Source organism: Grammomys surdaster, unplaced genomic scaffold (genome assembly GCF_004785775.1).
Source record: "Grammomys surdaster isolate TR1022 unplaced genomic scaffold, NIH_TR_1.0 65, whole genome shotgun sequence".
NCBI classification, from domain to species: domain Eukaryota; kingdom Metazoa; phylum Chordata; class Mammalia; order Rodentia; family Muridae; genus Grammomys; species Grammomys surdaster.
This window is the reverse complement of record NW_021604567.1, coordinates 2773132-2779489: the sequence shown is the minus strand read 5'-3', so window position 1 is coordinate 2779489 and position 6358 is coordinate 2773132.

Genomic DNA, 6358 nt, shown 5'->3' with positions numbered 1-6358 from the left:
TCCCTACCCCTACCCCTATCCCTATCCCTCTATCCCTCTCCTTGTTGCTGTTGTTGTTGTTGTTGTTGTTCTTCTTCTTCTTCTTCTTCTTCTTCTTCTTCTGCTTCTGCTTCTGCTTCTGCTTCTGCTTCTGCTTCTTCTGCTTCTTCTCCCTCCTCCTCCTCTTCCTCCTCCTCCTCTTCCTCCTTCTCCTTCTCCTCCTTCTCCTCCTCTTTCTCCTTCTTCTCCTACTGTTCCTTTGATGCTACACTCCTCAAGATGCATATACTTACAATTTAATGTTACATACCTCAGCCGGCACAGCTATGGAAAACTTCAGAGCAGTGAGAGGCGGGTCTTCTATAGCTCACATGCTTGTGTTTCATTATGATAAAAAAATTTTTAAATTGGAATTCAAATGACAATAGAAGTTTTCCCTCATGTATGGTTTACAGGGTATCAATACTTGGGGACCAGGCTGGGATACATTGATAATAATAATCATCTGAAATAACACCGAAATAAAAGATCAAGAATAAAACACAAAACAACTATCGATAGCCAGACCTTTGCTTTAACACACTCAAGATTGCATGTCTACTGCATAGCTAACGGCTAATTAAAAGGCCAAGCGAGCAATTAATAACTGTCAGATATGTACCCTTACAAACAGTTCATTTGCCACTGAGATTAAGTACTAAGTATCTAAAAATATAAATGAATGAGTAAAACTAGAAAGAGTAACCTACTGGTAGATTAGTAAGTAACAAAGTTCATGTTGCAGATGTACCAAACTTTTGGTGGCTCTCTTATGAGAGAGCCACTGAAAACACTTTGAGGAAACACCTGCTCTCAACTCCTCACTGAGACTTTGAACTGATTATCTAAGATGCATTTCCTTAAAAATTTACAATGCTTAGCATCTGGAAAAATTGACATTTTGAACTTCAATTAATTAGAAAAATACTTAGGGGTTTTTTGCTTTATTTATTTTGTTTGTTTATTTGGTTTTGTTTGGGTTTTTTGGTGGTTGTTTTTTGTTTTGGTGGCAGGAACCACTCTTGTCCATAGAATAAAATGAATAGAAACCGTTTTCAAGACTTGTTGATGTGTTAGGGATAGGAACAAAGGTAGGACAGGGGTAAACCTGTATCTAGGAATTTGGGGTAAGAAATGAAAATCTACTGAAGAGAGAATAAGAGAGAAGCAGTTTGAGCTCCTTCTAGCTGGATTCTATTGAAATACCATATAACCAGAGAAACTGGGCGGAGACTTTCCAGAACATCCCTCAATGCAATGCTGAGTGAATGGGCTTTGCCTTCTCATCTAATAAAGTTTACATTCTTCCCATGGATAAAGGTTACTGCCCAGTATCTGAGTATGTTCACTAATCTCAGTAGAACTACAACCTTTCCAGTGTGATAAAAATCAAACAACCATTGATACAAATAGTTAAAGTAAGGCTTTGACATTTTATTAATCCTCAGAGCCAAGTTACATAGGTTTGAGAAGGTCCTTTGTCTCCTCTTCTTAGAAAATGACAGCTTTTTATTATCTCTATCTCTTAAAACTTAAACATTTGCTCTCCCTCCCTCCCTCCTAATGGTGAGAGCTGACGCTTCTGGAATATTTTATCTATTTACATGGCATTTGCCTTGACGTTTCCCAAGTAATAACACACAGTAGCAGAGACAAATGAGGATTCTGTATCTTCCTTTTCCTTAGGGCAAACCAAGTGCAAATAGACTTGTAAGAAAAAAATCTTGACAGAACAGGACAATAAATAATGGAATAAAAAGTAGGCTAGAGTTTCCCAGCACGCTCGGAAAATTCCAGCCCAGAAGAATATTCTACTCAGAGTGCTCAAAGCCTCAACATCTTTTTCTTGGAACAGTAGATTTTAGCTTTATATCAGGATTCTTTCCCACTAAGCAAATTACTTCTAAATTTGATACTATTTCCTTTGAGGTCAAGAAGTAGACCAATCATATTCAACTAAGATTGCTTTTGTGTTATTTGGTGATATTAAAGGAAAACATTTTTGGTTTCATGCACCCTGAGGGAGGGGTGTTACCAGCACTGTAGAACAATGGTAGATGATAGCCGGGTACTCTATAATGGAATATCCTATCTCCAAAGAACCATCTTGTCCACCATGTCTAATAAAGAAGCTGTTTGTCAGTATACCTGGAATGAACAGACAAGTCTAAACATCATACAACATGGTTTCCTTGAGACAGAACCTTCCTATGCAGATTGGGCTGGCCTGCAACAGACCTAGCCTCCAAAAATTGAGTGTCAAATTGTTTGGAGCTTCTCCTCCAGATCCTGGGCTTTATCTTTGCCCCCATGATCCCTAGACTCTGCCCCCAGAGATGTTGCTTGCCCTGATAGCTGAGGTCCCTACCAGCTAAAGTACCACCAAGTACATCCTGTTCATCGATACAATAACAGACTTGTAAGTACACATGCTCCTTAGCAGATTGTGGATTCTATTCTGTTTAATAAACTTTACTTCATTTATTTCTGAAGAAAAGCAGTGAGCTTTATTCATTTCAAAGGTATAGATATTAACATTGATTTTGCCTCACTAGTTTCACCATTGGTCCCAATCAATAAGCAAAACTGTATGAGACCCAAGCAGTCAGTGGTTTTCCATGAAAGACTGTGAATTTATTTTGTTTCCATAACAAGACTCTCTTCACTTTTTATAGAGCCTAAGCATCTTAGCAGTAAATTATGATTCAAGAAAATAAATGTGTGATAAAATTAGAGTTATTTTTCCTGTACATTTTTAAATATTCTCTTAAAGACACGTCTTTCCATTTTTCCTTCCTTGTTGTGAATCTTAATATACAACACCCTTCACAGCTCAGGGTTCAGACCCTCGGCCTCAGCAGGTAGGGATATTTTTGGAGGATGTGTAACTATGTAGACATAGGGCCTTGCTGGTGAACTTTGAGGACTCTGAGGACAATAGGGTAGTTGGCTCTACACTGTGGCTGTCTACTCACTGATCTGATGTGAGTAGGCAGCTTAATACCCCAAACACCGCCAAGAAGATCTGTTCCTGCAGATCTCACTGGCCTACTGTGATAGACTGTGCTACCTAAACTCTAAGCCAGAACAGACCCTTCCTCCCTTAAGTTGCACTTGTCAGACATTTGGTCACAGTGATATGAAACATCACTCGTGTATTTAACAAGACCCTTTAGCAATCCAAATTTCTCTTCTCTTAACTGTGACCATCTGTCCAGCACACACACAATGGCTCTAATTTCCTCTATGATCCCAAGCATCTTAGCTTTAACTCAGTTTTCAAACCCTGAGAAGTTGTTTTCCTTTTTAAAAAGAAAAGAAAAAGAACTCAGATGATAGTTGTTTCTTGCTACTTTGAGAAGCATTTCATCTATTGCTTCTCGGGACATCATCCTCTTGGGGTTTCTGTCTCAGTCATCATCAAAGTCGTCTTCAAAACAAAGAATTTTCCTTCATGGGACTAAGGGAATTGGGGAACAGTAATAGATTCTATTTCTAAGAAAATTTTTAAAAATCATCTCTATCAGTTTTCCATACATAATTTAACCAGCTACCGAATTAACTCTTAAGATTTACTCTACCCGGGAAAGATCCTCAAGAAATAATTGTATGCTAATACTCATTAGGTATCAAACATCAGGCCAAATTTGCTTGCTTAAGGTGAGGGTCTGCAAAATTCAGACCACAGGGCAGATCTGCTCCATTTCCCAAAGATAGATGGCCCAAGAATGGCTTTTATATTTTTAAATAGTTGTATTTAAACACTAATGCAGGAACCCACATAGCAGTCTCATGGGGTTCTGCCCACTGGCCCATCCTTGGTTTATTCTGCTTATGGAGTCAGGTCTATTTTCTCACCTTTCTCCTTTCCCTATAGCCTCAGCTAACAGGCCATCAACTTTTGATTGGCATGTGATGCTTCCACATATTACACACACACACACACACACACACACACACACACACACACCCCAAATATTCACAATAATAGTTTTTAAAAATTAACCCAAGTATTAGTAACAAGACTAAAGTGCAATTCCCATAAATAGAAACTAACTTGCCCATAAGGCTTTTAGAATTTCAAGGCAATTGTTATTTCACAAGTTTATATTTTTTGAACACATAGTTACCAGTAGTGTCACTGGTTTGGGAAGTTGTAGTTTAGCAGAGCGGGTAGGTTGCTGCTGATACACTTGACCGGTTGTATCCATTTCTTGTTCTGGAACTCTCCATATTCTTGTCTGTTGCCATAATGAAAGCTTCTACATACTCCTGCTAACACTACCTATTCCACTGTGGAGTCCTGTCCTTCCTCTGTGATGCAATGTTCCCTCTGAAACCATATGTCAAAATAAACCTGTCATCTCTTAAATTGTTTCTGTCAATTGATCACGGTATCAAAAAAATAAATAAATAACAATTACAGAAGCCAAAATCTAGCTTCCATTACTGGGTCACAGAGCAGATTACAGAAAACTCCATGTTTTAGAATTTAAAAGCATTACTTTTTGCCTTTCTTCCTCAATAAAATTAAAATATGTCTTAAAAACTTTAGTACATGGAAGCTGTAAATGTTGATAAGAGCCGAAGCTTGAATAGGTAGATGCATTGTTTAAAAACTTGGCAATGTCTAGATGAAGACACTCAGAGGCAAACAGAATTTAAAGTCCCCCAGGGCATAGGAAGGATGCCGCAGGATGAAAAGTCCTTAAGACTCTTTAAGGGATTGAGACACAGGCAATCAAGGTGAAATGAGTGCCCATTGGTGACGCAGGGTTTGCTGCTGAGTTCCATGGTGAAGCTGAGGGAAGAGTGAGAAACAGTACTGAGCGGAGAAAGATGGGTCCACGTAGCACTTGGCTATAAGGAACCACCTTTGAAAACTGTCACGTGATCCAGGAGTACGAGGCGGAATGCAATGAAGCGAAGTGGGCCCGAATGGGGCACCGTTCAGGTGACATCTTGAGCAATTTAAACTTTATTCTATGGACATTGGTTGACAATGAATATTCAAGGAATAATTTTGGGGGTTAGGGATACAATTTTAAATAGACAATATGAAGAATGTCGTTCTAATGTGAAACAAACCTAATAAACCTTTAGCTAGGATAGCAGAAGCAGTACCACAAATCCTTTGAGTAAGTTTAGTTTCATCAATATATTTCAGATATAACTGAGATAAAACAAGTCATTTAAAGGAGAAAGGAATCAGTCCTCAGATCTTGTCCCTTGAAAAAACCTTGTCCCCTGAACTTTCCAAGGCATATTTGACCTATCATTGAGATTCTAATTTGTATCTTCCAGGGGAATCTAGGAATCATTTTGAACAATAGTTTGGGCACAGTAATTGAACGTATTACTTAATGTCTGACAGGTCAAGTGCATGGGAAAACACACAGGAGGCAGTATCCTTTTCAGTCATCTTTTTTCCTTTTATTAAAAATAGCTTTTTTTCTCACATAATATATCCTGACTAGTTTCCCCTTCTGATATGAGCCCCTCCCCGTTCCTCTCCACCTCCCCTCCCATCTGCATCCGTTTCCTTTTTGTCCCTCATTAGAAAACAAACAGGCTTCTAAAGGATAACAATAAAATAAATAAAATAAGATCAAGCAGAATCTGTCACATCAGAATTGGCCAGGGCAAACAGAAGGAAAGGAGCAGGACAGAAGGCATAGACTCGGAGACACACCTGCTCACACACTCGTGGGTACCATAAAAACACTAAACTGGAAACCATTATACATATGCAGAGGACCTAGTGCAGTAGAACCACTTTAAGCCTATCCCTGACTGGCTTACAAATAAATGAGACTCAAAGCATGATTATTTTATTTAGTTTTGACAATTACTGGAGATTAACCCCTAATCTATCTAACTGCTGGCCTGGCTACCTCCCCAGCGGTGTACCCCAGATACTTGTTCTCTCTCCTGGCCATGTGCTTATCATCCATCTCCCCTCACAGTGGCTTCCTCCTCTCTTCTCCTCCCTCCTTCTCCACTTTGTCTCTCTTCTTTCCTCCTTCTTCTCCTCCCCAAGCAGGTAACTCAAAACCTACCTGTCCTTAATCCTTCCAGTAACTATCTGTAGTCAACTTTATTTAACTAGTAGTTTTTAATCAAGAAACAAAGTTTGCACAACAAAAGCTTGTAAGCATGAGAATTCACTCCTAGGCCTAGACTTTCCCATTGGGCACAGAATTTAGCATTAGAACACATAGCAATGGACCAAACCTCAACAGCCTAGCAGACCTGTGCAGGCCCTGAGAATGCTACCCTACTCTCTGTGAGTTCATATGAGCTGGATTATATTGATTTAAAGGGTCTTTTTCCCTTTCTG